Below are 18,642 nucleotides of genomic sequence, written 5' to 3'. Positions count from 1 at the left end.
GTAAGGAAAAAAACATCGAAACCGGAAAATAGGTTGCAAAATCTCAACACCATTGTTTGTCGAGCCAGATCGGCAGTCATTTCAATGGAAATCTGTGTAGGGCTAACAATAGAGATGAAGTCTTCATGAATAAAAATAATGGAGACAAATCCTCTTTAACTCAATCCTAAACTATAGTAGTAAATGGTCCACAATCCCACTAGCAAGTTCATAAAGTCGCGTTTCCATAATATATTTAGATGCTGTCATAATCTAAAATCACTTACTTAAAACTGTATTATCGTATCTAATTTATGATTAAATAAAAAAAAAATTCAACAGAACTGATATTGAAGTTGGTAGCACTGAAACAATTCGGGTGGTGCATAAAACCCATTAACGTTTATTGAATGTAATTTCGCTATCTTTGGATCATTTACCAACTTCATAAATGTTTCAAAAAAGTTTATATTATGGCTCTAAACCCATTAATCATTTACATGTACGATTGGGCCTAAGCCTAATAGAGTATATTGTCGACCGATATTGAGACAACCTTTCAACTTCATTTACGTTCTAAAAGGACAATAGAGTGTATCTACTTCATGTCGTCTCGGAACTAAATTAAGCTCATCAAACATAAACAAATAAGCAAACATGTTTTTATAAAAAATAATAAAATATAAATCGGCATTAACTTATACAAAGAAAATCGCATTAACATTTGTATTATTAATAAGTAAAGCACAAACAATAGTATTATCGAAAAATAAACAGGTTTTACACGATCAATTAAAGTAGCCTGAGATGATTCTTGGATGAGTTTGTTTCAACATAAATAAAATTAGCATAACGTATTCAAATTTAGTTTATTTAAAAATATATAGTCGTAATCATTTATTTAATAAAATAAATCAGAATAAATTATTCACTAATAGATTGTAAAATGCTTCTTAATCATTTACAACCTAATTGTTAATTACTAAGATAAAGACAAACGATGATCAAATCAATCAGTTTCTTCTTCTTAATTTAACTGACATCATCAATAATATTGTTAATTTTATAATACTTTAAACACATGGGAAAATAATACGAACGAATATTATGGGTTATATGAATCCAAACAAAAACCCCAAAAGCACTCGAGGTACCTAATTTAGTTTTAGGTAAAGTGCAATAGAAATTATTGAATTGTGCTTAAAATATTGTTTATAAAACAAGCATTAAATTTATTAAATTATAATGAAATAATTACAAATTTTTTTAATAAGTATAAAAAATCAATAAATTTAACTATCATTTATAATAATTCAATAAAATTTATTAATTAATTTATAATAATCCGATAAATTTAATTTTCATTTTAAAACTTTTAAAAATTTTAAAACTAAAACATCATTTTAACTTAGTTTAATAAATTTTGTTATACTTTGTTTATTTGAATTACAAAGAGAATGTTATACTGTACTATTTAATTTTACTAAAATTATCTTTATAGTTTACTAATTAGATTGTTAAACACGTCAAAGAATTTTAATGATTAAAAGGAATGTTTCTCTTGTTAGAGATCTCATATTCAAACAATTGTGTATGTGGGTGGGTGTGCATTGTCAACCATTAAAAAAGTTTGAACATATATTAACTGATAATCACCTAGACTATTAAAAAAAATTAGATTATTGACTTAGTTGTAAACAAGGACGAATCGAGAGGGATAGTAAGGGCATCACCCTTAAAAATTTAAAATTATCTTATATTTTAGATTTTTTTATGTACTTATGTACTTTATTTTGGGTGGTGGACGGTGGACCGGCGGGGGACCTTATGCCTCCTCAAAATGTTTGAAGGTATTTTTAAGAAAATCCATATACGAAGATACGGTTTTTGATACTATTCTTCTCGGGTTCGGTTGGTGGTATCGATCAAAATGGTCTGAGTCTTGTGTGTCAATCATTGACTTTTTTTCAAATCCTGCTAACTGGTCATTGTCTTTGACGCTTAAGGCGAAGGAAAAGTTATCGGAATGGCTACCCCCACCTGAAATATGAAAAATAATACTGATGGAGCAATTCAAGCTCACTCGGTCAAGCTGGAATCCGTGGTGTCTTAAGGGATCATTTAGGAGCTATCGCTGTTGAATTTTCAAAGTCTATTGATTGTTCAGACCCTACTTCTGCTGAATTGCTAGCGATCAAGGAAGGTCTTAAGCTTTTCTCTGAACTTAATTGGAGTAAGCTGTCTTATCTTGAGGTGGAATCTCAGACTCAAACAATGTGGCATGTTGGATACAGTGCACTTAGGCTGTGTTTAAAGCTCTTGTATCCGATTGCATTTATGTTGACAGTAAGTTTAGCTGGAAAATAGCTCTTATTGGAAGAAACCAGAATAGTGATGCTGATAGACTCGCAAAGTCCGGTATTAATTGCAGTGTGGAAATGCTAAAGTTTAGGCCTTCTGTCGTATTGTGTTAGATGCAGTTGAGTACTAAGAATTGCATGTTGCTGGGTCCATGGTTTTAACCGCTGGAACCATTCTTCATGATCGGGTCTTTGGTTTTTGTATTAATGTGAAGGTGTCCTAGTGTGTGTTATAGAATAGAAGAAATAGAGAAGAGTTCGAGAGAAAGATGAGAGAATAGGAGAGGATTCAAAGAGAAGAAAGTTCATTCATTCATTTTCTAAGCATAAAATGACTACAAGCATGGATTTTTATTTAGTTACAAAACCAGTACTGGGAATCTAAATTCTGCCAGCTGGCATTACTGCTAACAGATTGCTAACAAACTTGCTTTGTATCATTTCTCTTCTCAGCCTGCATTGGGCCATCTGATCTGGGCCGCTCCATTGCTTCTGGACTGCTCCAACTCAGCCCGCTCCATCTCCTCAGGTAACTCAATCATCCGACTCTTTTGATTTAATTCCCAATTTACAATTTTCAATCCCTAATCCTCGAGCACCCATTCCCAATTCCTCCCCTCTCTCGTCCATTCCCAATCTCTTCTCTCCTCGCCGTTCCTCTTCTCTTTGCCGTTCTTCTTCTCCTCCGACTATAACAATACCCACCCCATCAGAAGATCCTTGTCCCCAAGGATCAAATCCAGAAACTGACCTTTCAGAACTTATAGTCCTCCCATGTGTCATTTGATTCATCCAAATTCTCCCATCGAACTAGAAGTTGAGTGACTGGCTTACTGTTTTGATTCACTATACGCTTAGCCAAAACCTTTAAAGGTTGAACTCTGAACTGTCCTTCGTCATCTATTGCAGGAGGATCCGTTGCAACATTAGAGGAATTCCCAATAAATTTCTTCAGAAGGCTGACATGGAACACTGGATGAAGTCTTGATGAATCTGGTAAGTGTAATCGATATGCCACTTCACCAATTTTTTCCAGGACTTTATATGGCCCAAAATATTTAGCTGCTAACTTTAGGTTTTTTCGCAGGGCTAATGAAGTCTGTCTGTATGGCTGTAGCTTCAGGTAAACCATATCCCCCACATGAAAAACTCTTTCTGATATTTGTTTATCTGTTTGTTGCTTCATACGGTTGCTTGCTAATTCTAATTATTGCTTGACCAATTGTCTGATATTCTCTCTACTTGTCATAATATCTTGTACTGATTGCACTGCAGTATCTGTGGTCCAAACCATGATAGATGGTTTGTACCCATACAAAGCCTGAAAAGGTGTAATTTTTAGGGCAGTGTGATAAGTGGTTATACCACCACTCTGCATGAGGTAACCACTTAGCCCATTTCTTAGGCTGATAGAAACAAAGCCCTCTAAGATATTATTCTAGACATTGATTAACCCTTTCTGTTTGTCCATCCGTTTCAGGATGATAAGCAGTACTGAAAAGGGTCTTAGTACCCAACTGTTTCATCAGTTCCTTCCAAAATATACTAGTAAAGGTTCTGTCTCTGTTAGAAATGGCCACTTTAGGATGGCCATGCAATTTATACATATTATCCAAGTAGAGTTTAGCTACCTCTGCTGCAGAATAGGGATGAGATAGTGATAGGAAATGACTGTATTTGGTAAATTTATCCACAATGACCAATATACAGTTCTTCTTAAGTGAAATAGGTAATCCTTCAATGAAATCCATAGTGATGATTTACCAGGCCTGATTAGGAATAGGCAATGGCTGTAGTAATCCAGGCTTTGCAATATGTTCCACTTTAGTTAGTTGGCAAGTCTGACAGCATCTAACAAAAACAATAACCATAGACTTAAGACTTGGCCAATAAAAATTTGACCTTATCATGTAATAGGTAGCTTGTATACCTGAATGTCCCCCTTGGGGAGAGTCATGCAAAGTCTGTATGATCTTTACTCTAAGGCTTCCATTAGATCCAATATAAACTCTCCCATCATATCTAAGAATAGCCTTAGAAATTTTCCATTTACTGTCAGCAGCTGAATCAACAATTAAAATTGAAATCCAATTCTGAGCCAGGGAGTCATTTTGATAACTGTCTTCAACCTCTTGAACCCAAGTAGGAACTAAGACTGTTACACCCATAGTCAAACATTGAGCTTGATTTTCCCACCTTCTAGATAAAGCATCAGCAACCACATTTAATTTTCCTTTTCTATACTGAATAGTATAGTCTAATCCCAAAAGCTTTGTCAACCCTTTCTTTTGAATAGTAGTAGTCAACTTCTGCTCCAAAAGAAACTTTAAGGGCTCATGGTCTGTTTTAATAACAAATGGCCTGCTCTCCAAATAATGTCTCCATTTAGAAACTGCTAAGAGAATAGCAAGATATTCTCTTTCATAAATAGATAGTGTTGAATCTCTAGGGCTTAAAGCTTTACTCAAATAAGCAATAGGTCGACCTTCCTATGAAAGAACAGCCCCAATACCCCCAGAACTAGCATCTGTCTGCAAAGAAAATGTCTTAGAAAAATCAGGCAATGCTAAAACTGGAGCAGAACACATAGCTTTCTAAAGATTTTCAAAAGCAGTATGAGCAGCAGGATTCCACTGAAAGCCATATTTCTTCAGCAGTAACGTCAATGGTCTGCTAATAATGCCATAATTCTTAATAAATCTTCTGTAATAACCTGTCAGACCTAGAAACCCTCTGAGAGATTTAAGGGTTTTAGGCTTAGGCCAATTTTGCATTGCTTCCACCTTACTAGGATCAGTAGACACCCCTACAGCAGAAATAATATGGCCAAGGTATTCTACCTTGGTCTGCCCAAAAAAACACTTGGACAATTTTGCAAATAATTGATTGTTTTGCAAAACTTCCAAAACTGACTGTAAATGTTCAACATGGTCTTTCATACTGCTGCTATACACCAAGATATCATCAAAGAAAACTAAAACAAACTTCCTAAGGAAGGAATTAAATAAATCATTCATAAGAGCTTGAAAAGTAGCAGGAGCATTAGTAAGGCCAAAAGGCATTACCTTAAACTCATAATGGCCTTGATGTGTTCTAAAGGCTGTCTTGTAAATATCTTCAGGGTTAATTCGAATTTGCCAGTAACCTGATCTCAAATCAATCTTTGAGAAATAAATTGCCCCATGCAATTCATCTAATAGATCCTCCACAATAGGAATATGAAATTTGTCCTTGACAGTCAGACTGTTGAGTTGCCTATAGTCCACACAAAATCTCCAAGTGCCATCATTCTTTTTTAATAAGAAGACAAGAAGAGGCAAATGGGCTCCTGCTAGGTTGAATAATAGAAGAAGTAAGCATAGTAGCTATTTGTTTCTCAACCTCAGCCTTCTGATTATAAGGAAATCTATAAGGCCTTAGATTAACAGGTGTGGCATTAGGTTTAAGTGGAATAGCATGGTCGTGAGACCTCTGAGGAGGTAGACCAACAGGTTCAGCAAAAATTGGTCTGTATTTATCCAGTAGGTGTTGGATTTCAGTAGGAATTGAAGAAGAATGCCCTGTCATAGTAAATAGGACAATATGTCCCATAAGAGCAGAATCCTCTGCACTCATTTTAAGTAATGTAGCCCCTGAAATTTGTTGCAGTTCAGTTGAGGGTTGTTGTCCCTGAATATAAATTTGCTGCCCTCCATGGTCAAAACTTAAAGTCATGTTATTGAAGTCTATTAATATTGGACTGAATAATTTCATCCAATCCACTCCTAAAACCATGTCACTGCCTCCCAACTTGAGCAATCTGAAATCATGTATAAATGTATGACCTTGCATTTGCCATTCCACTTTGTTGCATCTAGCTGGACTAAATAATTGTTGACCATTAGCCACAGTAATAGCCAAGGGGTAAGGAGTAGTAATTTGGATACCAGCATCAGCCCATTTAGGAGTCAAAAAAAACTGTGTGTACTCCCACTATCTATTAGAATATTCAATTGTTTGCCCTGAATAGCTCCCTGTATTCTCAGTGTAGTATGACCAATAGAGCCAGTAATGACATTCATAGATATTTCCAATGTTTCTTCTTCTGCTTGTGGAGACTGATCTGAGTCTGTAGGAAAATTTTCTGCTGAGGAAATGTCAACTTCCTCAGTAATCATATTTAACTGCCTGTTTTTACATTGATGACCTGGAATGAATTTCTCTCCACATTTAAAACAGAGGTTATTCTGTCTTCTATACTCAATAAGATTTTGCTTAGAGTTTGGCACTGTTGTAGGTTTTGTATTTACTGGCAATGAAACTGATTTAGAAATAGTGATGGGGTTTGGGTTGGTTGGGAATTTAAAAGAAGGCCTCAACCTTCTGTTCTCAAATTCCACAGACAATTCATAGAGCTTATCTTGCTTACAAGCTTCAAACAAATTCCTAGGATCCAAAGCTTTGACCCTATGCTTAATATCATCCCTGAGTCCACTAAAAAGAGTGACACAAAAATTCTTCAGTTAAAGTAGGATTCTGTAGAAGCATATAAGGTTGTAGCTCTTCAAACTTCTCTGATAATCCTCTACAGACCCCTTCTGTATCAACTTAGTAAACTCCTCTACAATATCAGAAATGATCTATCACTAAATCTGTGACAGATATCAGCTTCAATTCATGCTAAGTGACATGGTGTTTCTGCATTATATACCCAAACCATATTTCTGCTTTACCAGTTAAATACATAGTGGCTACCTCATCTTTGTTCCATAGCACACTGCAAATAGAAAATAACTTCAAACATTTCTGGATTCACCCTCTACTGTTTTCTCTCATTTGATTCTTATGCCTATCACTGTTCTTAAGGCTAACAAAGCATCAGGCTTATCCTTCAAAATTCCAGGTTCATCCGTTTTTATAGTTGAATCGTGATTTATCCTTCACTACAGTCACCAAACAGGATTTTTCTCTCCATTTTTAGAGCTATTAGGAGTGCATACCTGATCACCTGCAGATTGTTCTTGTTCACCATTCTTCTGCCCGTTAAAATCTTCAAAATATCCCTCCACATAGCCATGATTCGTGTTCATCCCTTGCCTCCAGTGCAGTGATCTTGTTTTTAGTCTCCCACCATTTAGGGGTTTGTCTCATTTTGGCCTTGTTTCACCAACGCAGTAAGGTCCTCAATTGTTTCTGAATCCCAGCTAATCAGTTTCTGCCATAGATTGAGGGCATGCCCTTAAAAAATTTCCTTTGCCAGAATCGTAGCTCTGATTACCAATTTGTTATAGAATAGAAGAAATGAGAAGAGTTCGAGAGAAAAATGAGAGAATAGAGAGGATTCAAAGAGAAGAAAGTTCATTCATTCATTTTTAAGCATAAAATGACTACAAGCATGGATTTTTATTTAGTTACAAAACCAGTACTGGGAATCTAAAAATTCTGCAGCTGGCATTACTGCTACAGATTGCTAACAAACTTGCTTGTATCATTTCTCTTCTCAGCCTTGCATTGGGCCATCTGATCTGGGCCGCTCCATTGCTTCTGGACTGCTCTAACTCAGTCCGCTCCATCTCCTCAGGTAACCAATCATCATCCGACCCCTTTTTTTGATTTAATTCCCAATTTACAAATTTCAATCCCTATCCTCGAGCAACCATTCCCAATTCCTCCCTCTCTCGTCCATTCCCAATCCTCTTTCTCTCGCCTCCCGTTCCTCTTCTCTCCGCCGTTCTTCTTCTCCTCCGACTATAACAGTGTGCAAGAAAGGTATGTGATTTTGTGGTGTTTGTACTGGACATAAGCTCTGTGCACTCTTTTTTCTTCCCCTAGTATTAGGGAATTTTTTAACGAGCCCACTGCTTAAGGCTCCACCTTATATCTCCTTGAAATAAAAGCCTCATACATTTCAAAATAAAAATAAAACTTGTTTCACCTTTGGAATTTTACAAGTTGGTCACTTCTTAAAACTTTAAAAACTCTTCCTCTAATATAAAATTTTGCATCCGTCTATAATTATAAAATAGCCTCCTTCGAGTATAATTAAGCTTCTATATTTTTTATATATATTTATGGATACGTGATTTGTATTTAATGTAACCCATAAATAATGCTTCATTTTACAAATATCTTAACTTTTAATATTCGACTTTACTCAGACAGCTACGTTATAACTCCGCCGGTACCAGGCTGGTTGCCTTATCATTATGAACTTGCTACATGTTCTGGATTTTGGATAATTTATTAGTAAGCTTTTAAAATATTTTTAAATTTATCAAATTTTAAATCATGCGCTATTCGTATTCGCGTCCGATTTAAACAACAAAATATAAATAAATGAAGCATCTGAATTTATTAAATTAATTTTTAATATAAAATACAAAATTAAAAAATAAGTAAATAATTGCTCCCCAAGTCCAGCTATCATTTTTACAGCTAATTATGTGCTACAAAAAGTAAAATCATGCAAAGTTTCAATTGACAAAAAAAGCTCTGACAGTGCGGCATTTTTAATTTTATTGTTCGTTTTTGGTGCCAAGATTCTTTGCTTAAATGATAGCACAGAGAAACCATCGGCTGGCTGATGTTTCTTTGATCCGAAGTTGACGATTTGTAATAGATTTTAGGTGTATTCCTTATTAATTAATAATTAGATCCTTAGTGTTAAGTACCATAAACTCAAATGATTAGAATCCCCGTGTTTTAAGAAACTTTGTTGCAATTTACTCTATCCACCAAGTTAATATACATCTTAGTAACTTAGGGTATTGTTTTTGTTTAATCGGGTATTTGAATTTAATAATATAATTCAAATATGAGGACAAAAAATAACATAATTCATTTATCATAACTATTGGATAAAAAAGTTATGAAGTTTATATACTAATAAATCAAGGAGCCAAGTCCAGACAATATTAATATATGTAGAATAATAATATTTTTATTTATTAAATTTTTAATGATATAATAAATAAAAAAGAGCTATAATATTCAAACATATATTATTTTGTAGCACCGCCGGTTATTGAAAATTAATTTAATTGTTTGAATCAGTTCTTAAATTCTTTAATGTTTTGTTTTTATTTATCATTGTCATTTTTTTTGAATAGTCCGGTGTGATTATGAGATAATATTTATTCATAATTATTTTTAATCATTGTCAATACACGCACACGCACCCTATAGACGCAACTGTTCGAATTTAAAATCTCAAACAACAAAAAATATTTCTTTTTAATCATTGAAAACACTTAATAAATTTTATTTAACCAACGTTATATAAAGTAACCGATAACTAAATTATGAAATCGGTAGTTAGATGGTAAATAGTTTGATTTGCGTGTATGGATTAAACATTAATAATCCAGCATATATGATGGTTATAATGTCATATTGATTATTGGGTCCCGCTTTCTTGCATTATATATACGAGAATCTGGTGCACGCCTATTTCAATTTGTTAATTTCTATATCAATAATTGAGCTGAAAACTGGAGATATGGCGTTATCATCCTTAGAGGGTTCACTGCAAATTATTTAATTTCTTATCTTAATACAAACCGGTCCTTCAACTATTTGTGAATCGTGGGGTTCGTTTCAAGCCATAAGAAAATATATTAATTTAAAAAAAAAGAATCTCATTCGCACACACCAAATTGATAGAAGTCAAAATTCTAAGTATATTTATACTTTGTTACTCAAAACCAAAACATTAGGTTGAGATGGATCGATAAGATCTTGCGTCGTTTATTTAACGTCGGTTAAAGGATTTTGTACGGACAGTTTTCTCGATGTGAAAACTAGGATTTACATTATATTTTATTTTGATTGGAATTTGATATCGTAATTTTAAATTGAAAATATTTCATATTTATATTGAATTTTGCTTAGCAATGATAATGGTGTCGAGTAGAGGGAGAATTGTCCTATTCGGATCCGTCTTTTTTGGATATACATTTTAAAATTTAAATTTTATTAGACTAATTATTTATATTATTGATTGTGTTTACCCTAAAGTTTTATTTATATTCATTCCATATATAAAAAATTTATTATTATTATTATTATTATTATTATTATTATTATTATTATTATTTACCCTTTAAAATATTTTTAAATTCACCACTTATCCTCTCACTTTTTATATATATATTTTTCACGTTTAAATGACTTTATTTTAATATTCATGTTTATGAATTCCGATTATCTATAAGTTAAAAAAGTATACGGTAAAAATTCAAAAAAGTACACGAGTACACAGATACATTAAACAACGGGATATAAGCACGGGGCTATCAGTAATTTCAGTCTTAGGGGTAGCAACGGCAATTAGTTCCGACACGTCACAAAAAGCGAATCTGACCTACATGCCTTACCCCCAATTCAATTTTCCCATCCTCCCTGTCTGTAGCCGTAGCCATTGTTACTATTTCTTATATTTAAAATTAATACTAATATATTTACCCTAAATTTTATTTATAATTCATCTGTCTTCTCCCCTCTTTTTATACTTATTTACCATGAGACACCAGATAACCATTTTTTTCACCAGCAAAAGCGAAAAATAGCTGTAAGGTCCCATGTAAATTAAACATTACATTTTTTTTTTTGCAAATTGCATTTCATTTCATTTCATTTATTTATTGAGGGGTTGAGATTGACAGGCAGATCCACACCAAAAATAAAATAAAAATAAATTCACCATATATCTATCTTACATAAAACCCTATTGATAATTTCACCTTGCGCTTGTTATAGTACAATTTCTTTTCTTTTCCTTTCCCATTTTGGTGCTGAAATTGCATAGGGAGACTCCTATGATGGGGGACTCAAGTAAGGTAGAAGGCTCTGCCGAAGCGGCAACGGTGCTTGGAATCCATGACCGAAGTGAAAGCGAAGAAGAAAAAGGTCGGGTAGATGAAGGTGACCGGAGTTTTGGAGGAAACCGATGGCCGAGGCAAGAGACTTTAGCTTTGTTAAAGGTACGTTCCGACATGGATTCTGTATTCCGGCACTCAATTCCCAAAGGTCCATTGTGGGAAGAGGTTTCCAGGTGAGCTATATTTCGTTTTTCTTCTCATTGGATGGAGAATTTAATCAGTATGTTCAGCTGATCATGCATGCAGATCATTGGATTTGATTTCCAAGCTTAGCTTAAGTTTCTATTTTAAGATAAATATACAGTGCATAGCTTCATATGATATATACCACTATTGATCATTTTCTCGGAATTCGGTTTTCCGTTTCAAGGAATTCAGTGCTTTGCAGACTGAGAATCGATTTCAGCCTAGGTTTCTTTCAAGCATTTAAAACTTAAAGTTCTACACAGAAAAACCCAGACGGTGATAATTATGGTGATGTCAGGGATGATTTGTTTTAGCTTTTTGTCCATTGTCAGCCTAATAAATGTCTACATATACTTCCAACATGGGTTGTGAGTTTCCCATGTGATCTTAGCTGCTTAGGCCTTTTACTTTCTAGTGAGTGCCCATGGGGTTGTTTTTCTCTTTTATTAATGTCGCAAAGTGCTTTTTTAAACCCATGTTCTAATAATTTCATTGCCGATTTCGAGATTGATTTGTCACAAGAGAAAATAAAAGCTGTTTTTAACAGGAAACTAGCTGAGCTTGGATATCATCGAAGTGCCAAGAAATGCAAAGAGAAATTCGAGAATGTTTACAAGTACCACAAAAGAACCAAAGATGGCCGTGCAAGCAAGGCCAAGACTTACCGTTTCTTTGATCAATTAGAAGCCTTTCAAGACAATAATGTTCATTCACTCCGGTCCTTGTCACCTCCAAAGCCTCAGACTGCGACGCCGATATCTGTTGCGATGACGAATCCGACCAATGTACCTCGAACAAACAACTCTACAGTACTGGTAATGAACCCTACCATTTCGACCAAGGCGGTTCCTATGCCTTCTACGAATCCTTGTTTGTTTAATCTGTCGTCGAATCTTTTCTCGACTTCCACCTCGTCTTCGACCACGTCCAACGACGACTCGTATGGAGGAAGCAGTGGGAAGAAGAGGAAATGGAAGGAGTTTTTCAAGAGGCTGGCCAAGGAGGTGATTGATAAGCAAGAGGAGCTGCAGAACAAGTTCTTGCAGACCATAGAGAAATACGAGAAGAAAAGGATGGCTCGAGAAGAAGCTTGGAGGATTCAAGAAATGGCAGGGATCCATAAAGAACACGAGATTTTAGTCCAGGAAAGATCCAAGGCAGATGCCAAAGATGCTGCTGTGCTTGCATTCTTGCAAAAGATATCCGGACAGCAAGTAGGATACGGTGCAGGTGCAAGTGCGACCACGACCGCGACAAGAGAATCCTCCACCAGAACCACCTCCTCCGGTGAAGCCGATGTTGGTACCGTTACCGCTGCCACCGCCTCGCTTGCAGTGGCCGAAACCACAACCGCCGCCAACCGAGGCCTTGAATTTCGATACCGGAGGGAATAATAATAATGTGGTTCCTGTTTCACTTTCACCGAGTACTTCACGATGGCCAAAAGCTGAAATCGAGGCTCTTATAAAGCTTAGAACCAATCTTAACATCAAGTACCAAGATAATGGAGCGAAGGGTCCTATTTGGGAGGAGATCTCATCCGCCATGAGAAATCTAGGATATAATCGGAGCTCGAAGAGATGCAAAGAGAAATGGGAAAACATCAACAAATACTACAAGAAAGTAAAAGAAAACAACAAGACGAAGCCCGAAGATTCAAAGACATGCCCATATTTCCACCAGCTGGATGCTCTTTACAAAGAGAAGTTCTCCAAGCCCGACGGCACGATGGTGCCACTAATGGTACGACCGGAACAGCAATGGCCACCTCAGCAAGAAGTCATCCGTCAGGGAGCGGCATTGATGGAAGAAGAAGCTGACAGGGAAAACCCGGATCAGGTTCAAGATAACGAAGACGATGGGGATACCTCCGACGAATACGAAGGAATGATTTCTACTTAGTAGCGAAAACTGCTCGAACTGGCAGTGGCGGCCATTGAGACAACAAAAGGAAACTTCTAATCAAAGATCGATGCTCAACTGGGGGATGGGGCATCTTCACCGACGAAGGTGGTTTTACTATGTTTACCGTGGTAATAATACATAAATACATACATATGATCGTAAAAAAACATGAATTTTTTTTGTCTTTGACTGAAAAAAATCCAGTTAGTCTGAAGACGGGGGAATAGTGATCAATCAGATTCTGGTGCAGTCATCAGGAACCAGTGGTGATGACTTGGATTAACAGAATACGCACATGGGATGTAATTTTACAGTGGGGTTAAAATGTGTTTTTTTTCCTGGTATATTAATATATGAGGAAAAGAGTATACGGTGGGATTAATCAATAAAAGACAATTAGTTGTGGGATTGTTTCTGAATTTTGATTATAGTGGAATAGTATTTTCTTTATAACAAAATTAATTAATTTAAAATAAATAATAAAATCTATACACACGCATCTTCAGAAGATTAATCAACTGTCTAATCATTTCATTTGAGCTACATTTACATAAACCAAAATTTCCATCCTACATTTGATGATTTTTCCTGCTTTTTTTCAACTCTTAACTAATCTTTGGGGTCATGCTTCATTTTTGTTGCCCTGCCCATTTTACTATTTATTATTTTCCGCAGTAAAACCAAATAAAAAGCCTGCCGTCACAACACGTAAACAAGGGATACCATTCAATCTCAATTTTTATTTCTCGTCAAATGAATTTGATATTTTTAAAATAGTTGAAATTCAAAAAGTAAATAGGTCATTTTATTTGATTAAAGAAAATGTAAGAAGACTTTTAACTCAAAAAAAAATGAGACTTATTTAATAAAGCCCTGCCCATTTACTATTTATTATTTCGCAGTAAAACCAAAAAAGCTCCTGCCGTCACAACACGTAACAAGGGATACCATTCTCTCAATTTTTATTTCTCGTCAAATGAATTTGATATTTTTAAAATAGTTGAAATTCAAAAAGTAAATAGGTCATTTTATTTGATTAAAGAAAATGTAAGAAGACTTTTAACTCAAAAAAAAATGAGACTTATTTAATAAAGTGTGCATAATATATGTGTAGGTAGAAGCAACCACATAATAGTATTTGTGTAGGTAGTTGAAAGGGACTTATTTAATATTAAAGTATGTATAATATTATTCATACTTTCTAATCACATAGTGTTATCATTACTTTCTAGTCAATCGAGTATATATAATATAGTTATACATAATTTATATATGAGATATACCATACTTTTCGTAAAACTTTATAATATAATATGTTTTGATGATATAATAAAGTAATGAAGTAAAGGATAATACGATAAAGTGGTTCGTATTCTGTTTAAATTCTTAGACAACACTTACCCTTGGAAACTATGAAGATCAGGAGTAATGATGCGATTTAGTATATCATTTTATGTGTGAATAACAAAAATACATGCTATACACATCATGAATTACTACTGCAACCAAACAACCTAACCTATGAAAATCTTTGTGAATTTAATTTTGTTTAAAAAAAACAAAAATTTGAGTGGATATTATCCTATATGGCATTAAAGTATGTCCAAGTTTATTTTGCCGACAAATATGAAAAAGCAAACATTATTTATTAATGATGAACAAATTATTTTTAATTTTTAATAAAAAAATTGAAGCAAATAAATGGAGGGGATGTCATAAGTACCGATTTTTTAGGTTTTCGGAAGATTCGTTTTGAAGTGGAAAGAGGTCCCATGGCGCTACATGTGAAAGACTCTCCAAATATGGCTCTCATTCTCATTCTAATTCTACCCCACTTATTCTGCATTATCAGGCTCTACTCTTCGTCTTTTTCTCTCACATGATTAGCTTAGTGGCGTGTGAAAGTGAAAAATGAAACCAAATAACAAGTATGCTTCAAACAATTGCCATTTCTGACATACAAACACACACCACAGGTCTCTTTCTTTACTGTTCATTATCACGAGGAATGAGATTTTAAACCCCTTCTCAACTTATTTTTTTACCCCAAAAAATAATAATCAAAATGCACCACTGAATATATACAACCCCACAGATAATGTGTAGTAGTTACCTCAAAACATCACTCGCACGACCCCATGGAAGCCGGTCTGCTGGCTACGATTTCGTAGTCACCCCCTTCATCTTCATCCTCTTCCTCGTCTTGGTTTTGATCGCTTCCCAAGTCTTCGATTCCGTGATCACGTTGGTGTTGCTGTTGATAAGGCTCGGAAGGAGGAGGCGGCCATTGCTGCTCGGGAGCACCATCAAGGGAGCTGAGTTTTGGGGTTTATTTGAGCGGAGAAGCTGTCATGTTTGTTCTTTTCTCTATATAAAGCATCAAGTTGGTGAAAGTAGGGACATGTTTTGGAATCACCGGGCCTTGTCTTGAGGTTATCTTTAACCTTCTTGAAGTACTTGTTTATGTCTCCCCATTTCTCTTTGCATCGCTTGGCGTTGCGATTATAACCCAGCCTTTTCATTGCTGCTGATATCTCCTCCCATAATGGTCCTTTTGGACCACTGTCGTGGTATTTATTGTCCAGCCTACTTAGCTCAATCAATGCGAACCTCCCACTTTAGGCCATCTCGATGGGCTTGCACTGCAACTTTGGTCCCCATTCTCCGTCTTGACACTGATAAATCCGGTACTGTCGGCGGAGGCTGTGGAGCAGGCACTGCTGCTGCCGCCGCTGGTATTGGCGGTGGATTATTTTTCGTCTGCCCCGGCTTTTGCTGGTCGGATAATTTTTGCAAGAACGCCATTAGAGCTGCATTCTTTGCTGTTGCTATTGATCTTTCTTGGGCTAATAATTCGCGTTCTCTATTTATCCTGGCAATCTCTTGCGTTCTCAAAGCTCTTCACGAGCCAATCTTTCCTGTTTCTCTAGTGCCTCCAGGAATTCTTCTGCATCTCCTCCTGCTCTTGAACCACCTGCTTCATTAGCTTCTCGAAAAAGCCCTTCCATTTTCTTTTCCTCTTCCTCCGACCTTCCAATTCTAAATCCGACGAGGTCGATGAGGAGGTCGAATCCGACATTAGATCTGCGGCCATGTTTGGAAAAGAAGGAATAGTAGGTTTATGTTCGTCGATACAATGTTTTGAGCCAACTGGGTAATACTGTTGTGCTGATGCAACAGTGACATTATTAGTCTGACTCGGAGATTATTAGCAGCTGCCATTGTCGCCTGAGATAGAACTGGAACTTTTAGTAGCGGCGGCGCTGCTGCAGCTGTTACTGGGGGTTGAGCGGGAAGATGGGTTTCCAGGGCTAGAAGTTGATCGGAAAAACGATAAGTCTTGCCGTCTGATTTACCAGTTCGGCCATCTTTGGTCCTCTTGTGATACTTGAAAACATTCTCGAATTTCTCCTTGCATTTCTTGGCACTTCGATGATACCCAAGCTCTGCTAGTTTCCTGACATCGACATTAGAGAAACTATATTTCAATTCAGCCGTGAAAGCGCTGATTCACACATAAAAAACCTACGAACTGAATTTCACATATAATCCAAACAATAAATTTTAATAGAAGCTTAAAGAAAAATATATAATTGGGAACTGATAAGGGAAGAGGGAGAGACAGACTAAAATTTATGAGCAGAATCCAGCTTAAGATTCCCTGTGAAAATATTGGGAAAATACCCCCGAAATGTCCAAATATCTTAATCATATGGGCACTGAAAGATGCGTAAATTCTCTCAACTTGAACTTATAAAAGAAATAAACAGAAAGAATACAATTCGAAAGCACAATCTCCACTCATTAACATAAAGAACTTCAAATTTCCATTGAATTATCCAAAAAGGATAATTAATAATAATAATCACCTGGAACCTCTTCCCATAATGGACCCTTGGCGCTAGCGTCACGAAAGGTAACATCCATGTCCGACCTTATCTTCAAGAGTGCCAAGTCTCTTGCCTCGGCCACCGGGAGCCCCCGTAAAAAACGCTCGCCTTCCTCAACCCTATCTCTCTCATCGTCACCCGAATTGCCATTGGAGCCAAACATGTTGGCCGCTACGGCGGCACCACCTACTTCAGTACCGCTTCCATCACGAGCTCCACCGCTGCTAACCATAGAACAGCGGCGACGTTTCCATCGGTGCCGCCGCCGCCGCCGCTTCCAAGAGCACTAGCAGTTGTGTCACCACCACCCAGCATATATGTTTTGCAGATACGACAACTTCCTTCCTTTCTCTCACTTCTTTGCCCACACCCCACTGGCAAGAGCTTGCGATTTACTTGCAGCTTTCAATGAAGAAAGGGGAAAAATTAATAAAGTAATATGAAAAGAAAATCAACTTCGTATGCCTCTATTCCTGCGATCCTATCCTATCTCTATGAACAGAGAAAAGAGGGTAGTGAATTGCTTCTTCGTTTTCAAAAATAGTTTTGTCTTTGGGTGGATTTATTAGTAGTAATTTATTTTTATTTTTGGGATCTGCTTGTCAATCTCAAGATTTTTCCTTCTTAGAATCTTAAGGTTTTTGTTTTATTTTCTTAAATGACAGTCGTTAAAAGAGTAACTAGTGGTATGGGTTTTTATTGATATATGAAAGGATTTTATAATTTCTATATTTATTTATATAAATTAAATAAGCATATAATTATTTATATAGTAAACTTTGGGGGGGAGGGAATTAACATAATGCGTATATTAGTTATTTTATCATTTTTTTATTTCTCTCAGTAATAATTGAAAGATTGCACTGAAAGATATGTATGAAAAAATTCCATTACGTATGTAATGTTGTTGTTGTTGTTTTTTTTTTTTTTTCTGTTTTCCCACATTTAGCTAAAAGCCGACCTGTTTTCTTCGACTTTTATTTTACTTTTTCGTTTTTACGTAATTTTGAAATATATTTATTTTTTGTTTATATATATTTGAAATTGTCTTTTCCATCAATGTGAAGAAAGAAAATCAAGGAATTAAAGAGATATTTGTTCGTGAAAAAATCATTAAAATTTTTTTTCTTTTGAAATTATATTTTTATATTTAGTTCACGAAAAAGATTATTATTATAGAATATTATTTTACCAATAGTAATATTTTTTTATTAAAATGATGAGAATGTCATTACTTCTAAATTTTTAGTTATTTGATAATTCTCGTTTTGGACAAAATATCCTTAGACTAATGAATTATTTTTATCATAATCCCTCTCAATTATTATTTTTTTGTACTCTATTCAAAATTATAAACATAATAATACTATAAAAAAGTTTAATTTAGTAAAATATTAATAAATTTGAGTATTTAAAATTATTTTATATATTAATATTCAATTTATTAATTACTTTTAATTCTAT

The 18,642-nt window shown here is 35.2% G+C and overlaps 2 pseudogenes; one reads left to right on the top strand and one right to left on the bottom strand.

Annotated features, from left to right (window-relative positions):
- The first annotated feature begins 11,074 nt into the window (after positions 1-11,074).
- On the top strand, positions 11,075-13,477 carry LOC120157432 (annotated as a pseudogene).
- Positions 13,478-15,397: 1,920 nt separating this feature from the next.
- On the bottom strand, positions 15,398-17,721 carry LOC120157438 (annotated as a pseudogene).
- Between the last annotated feature and the right edge of the window lie 921 nt (positions 17,722-18,642).

Source organism: Hibiscus syriacus, unplaced genomic scaffold, assembly GCF_006381635.1.
Source record: "Hibiscus syriacus cultivar Baekdansim isolate YM2019G1 unplaced genomic scaffold, ASM638163v2 tig00111272_pilon, whole genome shotgun sequence".
In the NCBI taxonomy this organism is placed as follows: Eukaryota; Viridiplantae; Streptophyta; class Magnoliopsida; order Malvales; family Malvaceae; genus Hibiscus; species Hibiscus syriacus.
Note: the sequence above shows the minus strand (reverse complement) of the source record. Positions and strands in the feature narration are given on the sequence as shown.